Source organism: Juglans microcarpa x Juglans regia, chromosome 7S (genome assembly GCF_004785595.1).
Source record: "Juglans microcarpa x Juglans regia isolate MS1-56 chromosome 7S, Jm3101_v1.0, whole genome shotgun sequence".
Taxonomy (NCBI): Eukaryota; Viridiplantae; Streptophyta; class Magnoliopsida; order Fagales; family Juglandaceae; genus Juglans; species Juglans microcarpa x Juglans regia.
This window is the reverse complement of record NC_054607.1, coordinates 3,587,292-3,604,552: the sequence shown is the minus strand read 5'-3', so window position 1 is coordinate 3,604,552 and position 17,261 is coordinate 3,587,292.

Here is a 17,261-nt window from a genome sequence, read left to right as displayed (position 1 = left end):
TTCAGTTTTTCTCTCATAGTCGACGTCTCTCTCTCTCGCGTTCCTTCATCATGGCAGATTAGTGTTTCTCTCTTCAAGCTCGTCTCTCCTCCCTCTCTTGCGCAATGTCTTTATCTTCAGGTATCTCCCTTTTCTCTCAAGTCGACGCATTTCCTTATTATTTTATTTTTTCTTTTCTTCATTTCATCCTCTGTTTTCTGCAGTTGTATTTTCCCTCTCTTTTATTCTTCATGTAAGACCCTGAACTCAACCCTCTCAGCTGACCCTCTTTGCCTCTTCACTTGCAGATTTTTTTGTTGTTGCTTTGTGTTTTTGGGTATTGCGTTTTCGTGGGTCTTCGGACTTGGTTTGTTTCGTGTAAACAGTGAAGCCATTACGGGAGATTTTAACTTTCGCTGATAAGCCATTCTCGTTCTCAGTCTCTTTCGCACGCACACACACACTTTCATTTCAAGTCAGTTTCTTTTATTTGATTTTCACTTCAATGAAATATTTGAAATTGTAGTTCGTGAGCTCTCGGGCATTTTGGTGACTAAGCAAACACTTTGTGTTGGATTGGTCTTGGATTTGTGGATTATTTTAGGTTGGTTGAGCAGTAAACCAAGTGATACTTGGGATTGATTAGGGGCTGCTTTTGTACTATTCGGATTTTTATACGACTGTTGGAGTGGAGGTTAAATTTTTGGAGTTACATTGTTGTTGTTTTGGTTGAGTTGTGTTGATTGCTTGGAGTTAGGGGCCATTGAAGTGGGGTTGATATTTTGATTATTTGTATTTGACGTTGACTTTGGTGGGTGTATAGGTAAATATTAAGATTAGTATATGGTATTTTGGGTTGAAATGCGGGCTGTCCAGATTACTGTATGGTTATATTAGTGAGTTGTTCTTTCTAGATTATGGGTTTTAATTATTAGATGGAAGTTATGTCAATTGTCGTTTAATACTCAGTGTATATATTTTTCTATCAATAGGTGACGAGATTTTTTTAGAGATCGAATTCAAGACGTAGATAATACGTTGTAGGAGTCAGGTAAGCGGGGTTCCTATGCTAGGTTTTATACGAATTATTGAGACTGATATTGACTTTCTGAAAACTTTGCATATTTTGTGATCAAATGAGAACTTGGAAAAAATCAATTTCGGTTGTTTATTTGCATACTCATGAAATCCGTACGAAAAAGAGAAAATATTTTCTAACATGCATTGTGTAGACATGAGCTAAATTCTATCATGTGGTTTCTGAAATCTGAAAAGAAGAGCGATATTGAGAATCTGAAAAATTGTGCATTTATTTAGAAAGATGTTCTGGCTTTTGCTTTTTAGTATGTGTAAACTATCTGATTCTGTTTTGGTACTCTGTATTATTTTGATATAACATCTGAAAACCTTTGACATGATGTACTGATTTTTTTGTATCTGACTATGTCTCTACTTTGCTCTGCTCTGTTTGGGTTGGTACCAACTTCTCTGTCACTGAGTGCACCCACTTTGGAAACAAAGTAGTTTTGTTGTGGTCTTTCCTGTGTGCATACTTGGGGCTTCGAGAAGAATAAATGAAAGAATTCATCTCTGTCTCTGCCTGGTTTGGCCACCTGAGTTAGCACAACCCTACCACGGGGGTGAAACATGGTCTCTGCTTTGTGTGATGCTCTGTTTTGATGTGATGACGATACTCAGTTTATGTTATGCCAAAGTATTACGGGTTTTACTTGTCTTAAAACCATCGCTCTGTTACTTTTGGAAAATATGTTTTTGTTCAGCATGATAACTCTGTAAAATATTTTGTTTTGCATATTGTAATTTGTAAATGCTCATGTTTACACGCTAGCATATGTTTCCTGCTTACTGAGTTGTTGATAACTCACCCCCATTTCTTCATAATATTTTTAGATGGTGTGGATAGTCCAACTGAGGACCAGGATTAGTTTGGTGAGCATGATTAAGCTGAGGAGGAGATGTTAAAAGAAGGAATTCTAATGTCCTTCAGATTTAATGTCTCTTAGATTTAATTTTATCTTGGGTTTAGTAAGACTTGTTAAGTTATCAGTTTGGTTTGTTATGACTACCGGAAGATTGTGGACTCTTTAGTTTATTTTTTTTTGTTCTGTTGCGGTAATGACTTTATGGAGTTATCAAGGTGTTTATTTAGAAGACTTGAGTTTGAGTTTTGATAATAAAGTTTTATTGGAGATTTATTTTAGTTGTGTTGGGAAATGTGTTTATAAGTGACAGGTAGTAATTCTCCAAGCCACCCGGATTTGGAGCGTTACAAAAATACCTTAAACTCAGCTTATAAAATTACTCCACAAATTTCTCCAGACTGACAAATCTCCAGTGTTTCCTCTTAGCGGCGAATTGTACTATGTAGTATAAAATTAGATTAACACTTAACAAATCCACAATCTAAATATTTTATCAAGAGAGAACAAAAAGAAAGAGAGAGTTTTTGTATATTTTAGATAGTCCTAAAACTAAACTGAGGGGGACTATTTATAATCCACCTACACATGACTGACCTTGAGAACCATCCATTACACTATAATCAATTTGCAAACGTTGCAAGCTGCAATTAAGTAACGTATGGAATAATTAATACCACACGTTACTATAAGCATGAAGGGAGGGGTCAACCCACGTGGGTGCCCCTCCTGCCCTTATGCTAACAAATAGAATGGAATTAATGGATAATGGCAACTTTAAGAAAATGAGTTCTGCTATAGGGAATCCAGTTTGCGCACACATTGTGCACCCTTGTTGACGCGACGGGGCAATTTGAAAAAAAATCAAAGCACAGTTCACCTCATTAGAACTTTCAGCTCATTGGATATGGAAGACACATATAGCGCAAATCCTCGCTGCTCGTAAAATCCAATGAAGAAAATTTGGGTGAGATTGGGTATCTACAACACAAAGATGAACACCCTCACAATCAACTCAATAAACTAGCAAACTCGTTTAGGAATTCCTCTTGCCTTTTTTTTAATTATTTGAGAGGAATATTTTTCAAATTGGTAAAACCCAAATGGCAGGTGAACTAAACAAAAGGAAATGAGAAAATTTAGAAAAGCTAACCCTTTTCCGAGCTGAAATGGGATGTGAACCATTGCCTGCCCAGCCAAAGGGAATATAGTGGCTTTGAGATATTGAACGAAGGAGGCCTAAATCTAGTCCTTGGAAGAAAAATAATACAGGAAAAATTGAAAAAGGCTTAAAAATAGAAGAAAAAGAAAGTCTCCAAGTGAAGCAGGGTGTAATACCTTTGTTGGGGCCACCAATCATGATCACGACGACCACCTTCTCCACCAAGGTTTCCATGTCGATGACCTTAGATCTTAAGCTCCAATTAGTCAGCTTCTCATACGAAAGTATCAAATTATTTTGAAAGATATTTATTTTTAATAAAGAAAAGTATTTTCTGTGATGCAGGTAACAAAGAAAGTGATTTTGGTGTTGCATAAAACAAATACCGGACTGTTAACAGAGCTTGAGATAAATCTTCTTTCTTCTTCTTCTTCCACTTCCTCTCTAGGTTTCTCAGTGAATGTAAACGCTAAAACGAACAAGAAGAACATCGAAATATCGTGTCATTGGATTTTACTTTGCTCCAAGAAGAGGAGGAGTTCACTTTCGGGCAGCACAACGAAGAGGAGGAGACGCGAAGAACATTTGGTTTTCGGTATGCACCGTTTCGAACGTCTCGAGTCAAACCATTTCGTTGCACTTCATTTTCCCCTTCCGTGCGCACCGTTTCATTTAATCCGTGGCAGCCAGATGGATTTTATGCACAAGGAGTGCATGAAATGGTCTGGGTTTAGCTTTAAATTAATATATTGGAAGAATATAAGCTGTTGAGAGTTGTATATAGTGACAGCCCGTCAAAGCCATCGTAGTCGTTTAATTTGTGAGCTAGTCTGCAGAATCAGTATCCTGTCTTGGCCATATAAATAACCATTTGCCCATCTTATATACGGATGAGCTGTAACAATATAAGTGCTGATATTTGCCCACTCTTGGGCTTTGTTTGATTATACAGATGAAATAAGATAAAAATTGAAAGTTAAATAAAATGTTATTATAATATAATTTTTATTTTAAAATTTGAAAAAGTTAAATTATTTATTATATTTTGTATAAAAATTTAAAAAAATTGTAATGATTATATGAGATGAGATTAAATCATCTACCAATCCAAACCAAGCCTTAAGCATAGTTTTTAATCCCATTCCGTTCAAGCTATTTTGGTTGGAATTTTTTTGTTTCAGTGGAGTACCCAATATACTATACCTCATCGTTTCGTTTTGTTTCAAATTTTGACCATTCTGAGCCCTATTTTGTTTTGAGCTGTTTTAACGGTAGTTTTGTACTTTTTTTTTTAATGTTTGGGTGACATTTTTGTAAATTTTAAATCTATATAGTATTTAATTAATTCTAAAATCTAAAATGTATTTATATAATTTTATTTTTTTGTAACTTTAAATATGTCTCATCATTTTTTTTAAATATCATTATTTTTAATAATTTTTCTATTCTTTTATTTTTTTTCTTTATTTTGTAGTGTCTCAATTCAAATTCGTGATTTTTTAATATTATCTTTTGACACTAATATCTCTACCTTTTTTAATATTTTTAATGCATGTTCATTTTATAAATTGTCAATTCTTCCATATATACAAACACATATGATTCACACTTACATATACATGTATTTATTTGATTAGTTATCAGTTTATATATACATATAAAATAGTATATATAGTTAATCTCAAAATGATACATCGGAATGCATCGATATTGAAATATTTTGTTCCAGTCCATAAATCGAAATGATCACCAGATTGCTTCCACTACAACAGAATGTGTGTTTTGTGACAGAGAAAACTGTCACAAAAAAATGGCAAACCGTCACTAAACATATTTGGTGACGGTTTGAAACCGTCACCATGACAGTCACCTAAAGTGCGTCACAGAAAACATTTGGTGACGGTTTACTGTTCAACCGTCACAAAAAATATTTTTAGTGACAGTTGGAAGTGTTCCGTTCGGTACAACGTTCGAATGTTCCTTTTTTGTGACGGTTATGAACTGTCACAGAAAATCACGTTCGGACGTAAAATCAAACGTTCGGACGTTATACCCGACCGATTGGCGTTCGAATGAGAGAAGTTGACGTTCGTTGGATATCGTGTTCGAACGTATAAAATTTACGTTCGAATGTTAATGCGTCCGAACGTTAATTACATTAAACGTTCGAATATTTGTTCGAACGTAAACGTAAATGTTCAAACGTAGCGCGTTTAATGTTCGGATGTTATTTCGAATGTAAATGAAGGAGCGTCCGAATGCAAGTTCTTTGTTCGAACGTTAGTCGCTTTACCGTTCGAACGGTTTGTTCGTTTTAGCGTGAGTACGTTCGACGATTCAATTGTATTTACGTTCGAACGTTTGTTACAGTGTGAACCAACGTTCGAACGATTTTTATTTACATTCGAACGTACAGATCAGAAATACTAATTTCATAAAATTTAAAAACATAATACCAATTGTATCATATTACATACCCAATTAACAAGTAACAATGTCTTATAAAAGTACAAAATTAGATATTAAAACTAGTCAGAAATATTGATAAAATTTATTTCTTCTTTTTCCCTCGCCCACGGGGATTCTGTTGCAACGACATAACACGTTCCATTTGCACCATCATCTCCCGTTGCACTTGCTCTTGCACTTCATTGCGTATTCTTTCCTCCTGGTCTCTCTGTTGGTCCTGCAAACGCGTCTCTAAATGAGACTGTCGTTCTAAGAGAGACTCTAACTCTTGTTGTCTCGACCTCATATACTCATTCTCACGCCGTGCAGCTTCTAAATCTGCCGTAAGATTATTAATTTGTGAAGCCGATGAGGTTGAGGAGGATGAACATTTACGCTTGATAGATCGTCTCAAACCTCTTGCCATACTAGACTGCGGCCCGAGCACTTGCGTGAATATGTCTATGTCACTAGGAGAGGATTCCTCAGAAGCCGACTGCATCCCCAACATTTTGCTCTGCAATTTAAAAGGTAATGATCGTAAATAATTAGTAACGTATTAAAAGAAATAGAAATAAGAAATAAACTATTAAAATATTATATAAATAATTTATTTAACAAAATTAACACTGCTTACATAATTATCTGCAGCGACAGGATCCATCCACTCACTATGCTCATTAGTGTGAGTAGCAGCATAGACATGAATGAGGAAAAAGTTTTTAGGATCATCACGTTTCTAACAAAGCGAGAATATTAGCAATTTTAAAAAGATAATATTAGTACTTATAAGAAATAATATCAGGAAAATAAATGAATTCTATAAGGTAGTTGGTCCTATCCCATTCGAGATTATATTCTCCATATTGCACAAATCTCGTCACTCTACTAATTTCTACGTTAGTAGAAATTTCGGCAGCACCTCCCCATAATTCTCCAAGTATACATGTTCAAATATCGGGATTGTGACCCTACGAACAGTATACCCGAAGAACAATAGAAGAAGACACCGAAACTTCATATTAAACGTGGAAAGTAGCGAGTAATAAAAATGTGCAATACAGATAATATAATCTCAAACTGTCCACACTGGACAATTCAGGAATCAGTGGACACATAAATGTATACTGATTCCCAAACGGGTCTAAGGGTATTTATGAAATGTCACACACATCTAGCAGTATAATCATACAACAATATCTCCATATTGTTAAACTAAAGAGGGATGGAAGATTATGTGACCCTACGTTTCGTGTCTTGTACACAACGAGGGAGAATGATCTTAAAGAAATGTTTAAAAATTGGTCTAATTACTTAACCGTCACAAACTGTCCGACCTCGACTCTCCTCTCAAGGCCGAAGAGACTATGACAGTCAAGCAATTAGACCAAAATTTACAGATTATAATTGTTATATATAATTTTAAAGGTTATTATATAATTTTAATTATTATCATTCCACAATTATAATCTTAATTGTTATACTTAATTGAGTGAGTTATTTACTTATATAGACAATAAGTATATAATTTTTATATAAGAATATATTTGATCCTTATTTCCTTTCTCTTTAGTTTATAATAAATAAGTATATTTACATATTCAAACTCTACTTATTTAGTAGTTTCAAGACTTTTTTATTGAAGAGTATTTTAAAGGTTATATTATAATTTTAATTATTATCATTCTTAAAATATAATTTAAATTGTTATACTTAAATTGTAAAAGAAGTATAATATTATTTTAAATATTATAATTCTTAAAGAATTAGTTTTATTTGTTATTACTTAATTTTAAATATTATTATAAATATTTAATTATCATTCTTAAATTTCAATGGTTATACAATAATTTTAATTATTATAATTCTTAAAGAGTTACTTTTATTTGTTATTACTTAATTTGAAATATTATTATCACAATTTTTCAAATCCATATCACAAAAACACATTGTATAAATATCATAAAATTCAAATAAAGACAAGAAATAAAAATTTTTTCTTACCAAACTCAACTCTCTCTAACTCTCTAACTCAACTCTCTCTCTCTCTGTGTTGCGCGCACGAGAGAAGAAAAAATGATCCGCTTCCTCCCGTGCGCGTACTGATTAAGTTCTAAAATTATTAGTTTAAACGTTCGGACGTTTAAGTTTTAAGTCCGAACGTTATTTGCTAAAATTATTAGTTTAAACGTTCGAACGTTTAAGTTGTACGTCCGAACGTTATAAGCTAAAATTTCCCCCGCTCATAGCGTTCGGACGTTTACAGTACACGTTCGAACGTACCATTCTTATTTATAATATAAAATCTAGCGGGAAAGTTCCCGCACTTTCCTCATATATGTTCGAATGTATCACAATTTTTCGTTCGAACATTCGTAAATTTACAGATAAACGTTCGGACATTTAACTTAAACGTCCGAACGTACATTTCATCAAAGTCTCTCCATATTTGAGCGGGAAATTTCCCGCACTAATTTACCCAACGTTTGAACGTTAACATATTTGGTGTTCGGATGTACATAATTTTCTGGTGATTTTCATCAAATAACGTTCGAACGTATAGTCTAAACGTCCGAACGTCTAAATAATCACACAGATACCTTAATCGAGCGGGAAATTTCCCGCTCTTATTTTAACGTTCGAACGTTAACTTGAAACGTTCGAACGTACGATTCCTACTATACTAACTTATTGCTTATTTGTAATAATGTAAATATATTCAAACGTCATTCACAAATAATAATTTAAATATTTAAAGTCCATATCACAACATATTCATAATAACTCACAATATATTCACAAAATAACATGCCACATGTATTAACATATTTTTAAAGTTGAGTAAGTAATAAACATGTATTAACAAAGCCTAATGAAAATATATTTCTAATAAGAAACACAATATTTCAAATTCATATCACAACATATTTATAAAAACTCACAAACTATTTACAAACTATACAAATAATAATCACAATATTTCAAGAGTAAGCATAAAATCACAACAATATATTGATAAAGTTTAGAAATATACCTAGCACTCACAATATCCTCTTACAAATCAAAATCTTCCAACTTCCCAAAACAAGCAATCCTTCAAATAAATACAACACTAACTTATTAGAAATATTCAATAACAAAAACACATTGTATAAATATCATAAAATTCAAATAAAGACAAGAAATAAAAATTTTTTCTTACCAAAACTCAACTCTCTTTAACTCTCTAACTCAACTCTCTCTCACACTAACTCTCTCTCTCTCTCTCTCTCTCTCTCTCTCTCTCTGTCTGTCTGTTGCGCCCACGGGAGAAGAAGAAATGATCCGCTTCCTCCCGTGCGCGTACTGATTAATACCGTAAATTATTAGCTTAAACGTTCGAACGTTTAAGTTGTACGTCCGAACGTTATTTGCTAAAATTATTCCCGCTCATAACGTTCGGACGTTTACAATACACGTTCGAACGTACCCTTCTTATTTATAACATAAAATCTAGCGGGAAAGTTCCCGCACTTTCCTCATATATGTTCGAATGTATCACAATTTTTCGTTCGAACGTTCGTAAATTTACATATAAACGTTCGAACATTTAACTTAAACGTCCGAACGTACATTTTATCAAATTGTTACCATATTTGAGCGGGAAATTTCCCGCACTAATTTAACTAACGTTTGAACGTTAACATATTTGGTGTTCGGATGTACATAATTTTCTGGTGATTTTCATCGAATAACGTTCGAACGTATAGTCTAAACGTCCGAACGTCTGAATAATCACACAGATACCTTAATTGAGCGGAAAATTTCCCGCTCTTATTTTAACGTTCGAACGTTAACTTGAAACGTTCGAACGTACGATTCCTACTATACTAACTTATAATATAATATATATACTACATTTTATATATATATTTATAACTATATAATATATTGTATAGTATGATAGAATAATATTTTAAATGAGAACATAAATGTATATAATATATAAATTATACCATATATATAAATCAATAATATATATTAAATTGTTACTTATTAAATTCTTTATTATATACTAACTTATAATATAATATGTATACTACATTTTATATATCTATAACTATATAATATATTGTATAGTATGATAGAATAATATTTTAAATGAGAACATAAATGTATATAATATATAAATTATACCATATATATAAATCAATAATATATATTAAATTGTTACTTATTAAATTCTTTATTATATACTAACTTATAATATAATATGTATACTACATTTTATATATCTATAACTATATACTACATTGTATAGTATGATAGCATAATACTTTCAATGAGAACATAAATGTATATAATATATAAATCATACCATATATATAAATCAATAATATATATTAAATTGTTACTTATTAAATTCTTTATTATATACTAACTTATAATATAATATATATACTACATTTTATATATATATTTATAACTATATAATATATTGTATAGTACGATAGCATAATATTTTAAATGAGAACATAAATGTATATAATATATAAATTATACCATATATATAAATCAATAATATATATTAAATTGTTACTTATTAAATTTCTTTATTATATACTAACTTATAATATAATATGTATACTATATTTTATATATCTATAACTATATACTACATTGTATAGTATGATAGCATAATACTTTCAATGAGAACATAAATGTATATAATATATAAATTATACCATATATATAAATCAATAATATATATTAAATTGTTACTTATTAAATTCTTTATTATATACTAACTTATAATATAATATGTATACTATATTTTATATATCTATAGCTATATACTATATTGTATAGTATGATAGCATAATACTTTCAATGAGAACATAAATGTATATAATATATAAATCATACCATATATATAAATCAATAATATATATTAAATTGTTACTTATTAAATTCTTTATTATATACTAACTTATAATATAATATATATACTACATTTTATATATATATATTTATAACTATATAATATATTGTATAGTACGATAGCATAATATTTTAAATGAGAACATAAATGTATATAATATATAAATTATACCATATATATAAATCAATAATATATATTAAATTGTTACTTATTAAATTCTTTATTATATACTAACTTATAATATAATATATATACTACATTTTATATATATATTTATAACTATATAATATATTGTATAGTACGATAGCATAATATTTTAAATGAGAACATAAATGTATATAATATATAAATTATACCATATATATAAATCAATAATATATATTAAATTGTTACTTATTAAATTCTTTATTATATACTAACTTATAATATAATATGTATACTACATTTTATATATCTATAACTATATACTACATTGTATAGTATGATAGCATAATACTTTCAATGAGAACATAAATGTATATAATATATAAATTATACCATATATATAAATCAATAATATATATTAAATTGTTACTTATTAAATTCTTTATTATATACTAACTTATAATATAATATGTATACTATATTTTATATATCTATAACTATATACTACATTGTATAGTATGATAGCATAATACTTTCAATGAGAACATAAATGTATATAATATATAAATTATACCATATATATAAATCAATAATATATATTAAATTGTTACTTATTAAATTCTTTATTATATACTAATTTATAATATAATATGTATACTATATTTTATATATCTATAGCTATATACTATATTGTATAGTATGATAGCATAATACTTTCAATGAGAACATAAATGTATATAATATATAAATTATACCATATATATAAATCAATAATATATATTAAATTGTTACTTATTAAATTCTTTATTATATACTAACTTATAATATAATATATATACTACATTTTATATATATATTTATAACTATATAATATATTGTATAGTACGATAGCATAATATTTTAAATGAGAACATAAATGTATATAATATATAAATTATACCATATATATAAATCAATAATATATATTAAATTGTTACTTATTAAATTCTTTATTATATACTAACTTATAATATAATATATATACTACATTTTATATATATATTTATAACTATATAATATATTGTATAGTACGATAGCATAATATTTTAAATGAGAACATAAATGTATATAATATATAAATTATACCATATATATAAATCAATAATATATATTAAATTGTTACTTATTAAATTCTTTATTATATACTAACTTATAATATAATATGTATACTACATTTTATATATCTATAACTATATACTACATTGTATAGTATGATAGCATAATACTTTCAATGAGAACATAAATGTATATAATATATAAATTATACCATATATATAAATCAATAATATATATTAAATTGTTACTTATTAAATTCTTTATTATATACTAACTTATAATATAATATGTATACTATATTTTATATATCTATAACCATATACTACATTGTATAGTATGATAGCATAATACTTTCAATGAGAACATAAATGTATATAATATATAAATTATACCATATATATAAATCAATAATATATATTAAATTGTTACTTATTAAATTCTTTATTATATACTAACTTATAATATAATATGTATACTACATTTTATATATCTATAACTATATACTACATTGTATAGTATGATAGCATAATACTTTCAATGAGAACATAAATGTATATAATATATAAATTATACCATATATATAAATCAATAATATATATTAAATTGTTACTTATTAAATTCTTTATTATATACTAACTTATAATATAATATGTATACTATATTTTATATATCTATAACTATATACTACATTGTATAGTATGATAGTATAATACTTTCAATGAGAACATAAATGTATATAATATATAAATTATACCATATATATAAATCAATAATATATATTAAATTGTTACTTATTAAATTCTTTATTATATACTAACTTATAATATAATATGTATACTACATTTTATATATATATTTATAACTATATAATATATTGTATAGTACGATAGCATAATATTTTAAATGAGAACATAAATGTATATAATATATAAATTATACCATATATATAAATCAATAATATATATTAAATTGTTACTTATTAAATTCTTTATTATATACTAACTTATAATATAATATGTATACTACATTTTATATATCTATAACTATATACTACATTGTATAGTATGATAGCATAATACTTTCAATGAGAACATAAATGTATATAATATATAAATTATACCATATATATAAATCAATAATATATATTAAATTGTTACTTATTAAATTCTTTATTATATACTAACTTATAATATAATATGTATACTATATTTTATATATCTATAACTATATACTACATTGTATAGTATGATAGCATAATACTTTCAATGAGAACATAAATGTATATAATATATAAATTATACCATATATATAAATCAATAATATATATTAAATTGTTACTTATTAAATTCTTTATTATATACTAACTTATAATATAATATGTATACTACATTTTATATATCTATAACTATATACTACATTGTATAGTATGATAGTATAATACTTTCAATGAGAACATAAATGTATATAATATATAAATTATACCATATATATAAATCAATAATATATATTAAATTGTTACTTATTAAATTCTTTATTATATACTAACTTATAATATAATATGTATACTACATTTTATATATATATTTATAACTATATAATATATTGTATAGTACGATAGCATAATATTTTAAATGAGAACATAAATGTATATAATATATAAATTATACCATATATATAAATCAATAATATATATTAAATTGTTACTTATTAAATTCTTTATTTTATACTAACTTATAATATAATATATATACTACATTTTATATATATATTTATAACTATATAATATATTGTATAGTACGATAGCATAATATTTTAAATGAGAACATAAATGTATATAATATATAAATTATACCATATATATAAATCAATAATATATATTAAATTGTTACTTATTAAATTCTTTATTATATACTAACTTATAATATAATATATATACTACATTTTATATATATATTTATAACTATATAATATATTGTATAGTACGATAGCATAATATTTTAAATGAGAACATAAATGTATATAATATATAAATTATACCATATATATAAATCAATAATATATATTAAATTGTTACTTATTAAATTCTTTATTATATACTAACTTATAATATAATATATATACTACATTTTATATATATATTATAACTATATAATATATTGTATAGTACGATAGCATAATATTTTAAATGAGAACATAAATGTATATAATATATAAATTATACCATATATATAAATCAATAATATATATTAAATTGTTACTTATTAAATTCTTTATTATATACTAACTTATAATATAATATGTATACTACATTTTATATATCTATAACTATATACTACATTGTATAGTATGATAGCATAATACTTTCAATGAGAACATAAATGTATATAATATATAAATTATACCATATATATAAATCAATAATATATATTAAATTGTTACTTATTAAATTCTTTATTATATACTAACTTATAATATAATATGTATACTATATTTTATATATCTATAACCATATACTACATTGTATAGTATGATAGCATAATACTTTCAATGAGAACATAAATGTATATAATATATAAATTATACCATATATATAAATCAATAATATATATTAAATTGTTACTTATTAAATTCTTTATTATATACTAACTTATAATATAATATGTATACTACATTTTATATATCTATAACTATATACTACATTGTATAGTATGATAGCATAATACTTTCAATGAGAACATAAATGTATATAATATATAAATTATACCATATATATAAATCAATAATATATATTAAATTGTTACTTATTAAATTCTTTATTATATACTAACTTATAATATAATATGTATACTATATTTTATATATCTATAACTATATACTACATTGTATAGTATGATAGTATAATACTTTCAATGAGAACATAAATGTATATAATATATAAATTATACCATATATATAAATCAATAATATATATTAAATTGTTACTTATTAAATTCTTTATTATATACTAACTTATAATATAATATGTATACTACATTTTATATATATTTATAACTATATAATATATTGTATAGTACGATAGCATAATATTTTAAATGAGAACATAAATGTATATAATATATAAATTATACCATATATATAAATCAATAATATATATTAAATTGTTACTTATTAAATTCTTTATTATATACTAACTTATAATATAATATGTATACTACATTTTATATATCTATAACTATATACTACATTGTATAGTATGATAGCATAATACTTTCAATGAGAACATAAATGTATATAATATATAAATTATACCATATATATAAATCAATAATATATATTAAATTGTTACTTATTAAATTCTTTATTATATACTAACTTATAATATAATATGTATACTATATTTTATATATCTATAACTATATACTACATTGTATAGTATGATAGCATAATACTTTCAATGAGAACATAAATGTATATAATATATAAATTATACCATATATATAAATCAATAATATATATTAAATTGTTACTTATTAAATTTCTTTATTATATACTAACTTATAATATAATATGTATACTACATTTTATATATCTATAACTATATACTACATTGTATAGTATGATAGTATAATACTTTCAATGAGAACATAAATGTATATAATATATAAATTATACCATATATATAAATCAATAATATATATTAAATTGTTACTTATTAAATTCTTTATTATATACTAACTTATAATATAATATGTATACTACATTTTATATATATATTTATAACTATATAATATATTGTATAGTACGATAGCATAATATTTTAAATGAGAACATAAATGTATATAATATATAAATTATACCATATATATAAATCAATAATATATATTAAATTGTTACTTATTAAATTCTTTATTTTATACTAACTTATAATATAATATATATACTACATTTTATATATATATTTATAACTATATAATATATTGTATAGTACGATAGCATAATATTTTAAATGAGAACATAAATGTATATAATATATAAATTATACCATATATATAAATCAATAATATATATTAAATTGTTACTTATTAAATTCTTTATTATATACTAACTTATAATATAATATGTATACTACATTTTATATATCTATAACTATATACTACATTGTATAGTATGATAGCATAATACTTTCAATGAGAACATAAATGTATATAATATATAAATTATACCATATATATAAATCAATAATATATATTAAATTGTTACTTATTAAATTCTTTATTATATACTAACTTATAATATAATATGTATACTATATTTTATATATCTATAACTATATACTACATTGTATAGTATGATAGCATAATACTTTCAATGAGAACATAAATGTATATAATATATAAATTATACCATATATATAAATCAATAATATATATTAAATTGTTACTTATTAAATTTCTTTATTATATACTAACTTATAATATAATATGTATACTACATTTTATATATCTATAACTATATACTACATTGTATAGTATGATAGTATAATACTTTCAATGAGAACATAAATGTATATAATATATAAATTATACCATATATATAAATCAATAATATATATTAAATTGTTACTTATTAAATTCTTTATTATATACTAACTTATAATATAATATGTATACTATATTTTATATATCTATAACTATATACTACATTGTATAGTATGATAGTATAATACTTTCAATGAGAACATAAATGTATATAATATATAAATTATACCATATATATAAATCAATAATATATATTAAATTGTTACTTATTAAATTCTTTATTATATACTAACTTATAATATAATATGTATACTACATTTTATATATATATTTATAACTATATAATATATTGTATAGTACGATAGCATAATATTTTAAATGAGAACATAAATGTATATAATATATAAATTATACCATATATATAAATCAATAATATATATTAAATTGTTACTTATTAAATTCTTTATTATATACTAACTTATAATATAATATGTATACTACATTTTATATATCTATAACTATATACTACATTGTATAGTATGATAGCATAATACTTTCAATGAGAACATAAATGTATATAATATATAAATTATACCATATATATAAATCAATAATATATATTAAATTGTTACTTATTAAATTCTTTATTATATACTAACTTATAATATAATATGTAAACTATATTTTATATATCTATAACTATATACTACATTGTATAGTATGATAGCATAATACTTTCAATGAGAACATAAATGTATATAATATATAAATTATACCATATATATAAATCAATAATATATATTAAATTGTTACTTATTAAATTCTTTATTATATACTAACTTATAATATAATATATATACTACATTTTATATATATATTTATAACTATATAATATATTGTATAGTATGATAGCATAATATTTTAAATGAGAACATAAATGTATATAATATATAAATTATACCATATATATAAATCAATAATATATATTAAATTGTTACTTATTAAATTTCTTTATTATATACTATGTTATAATA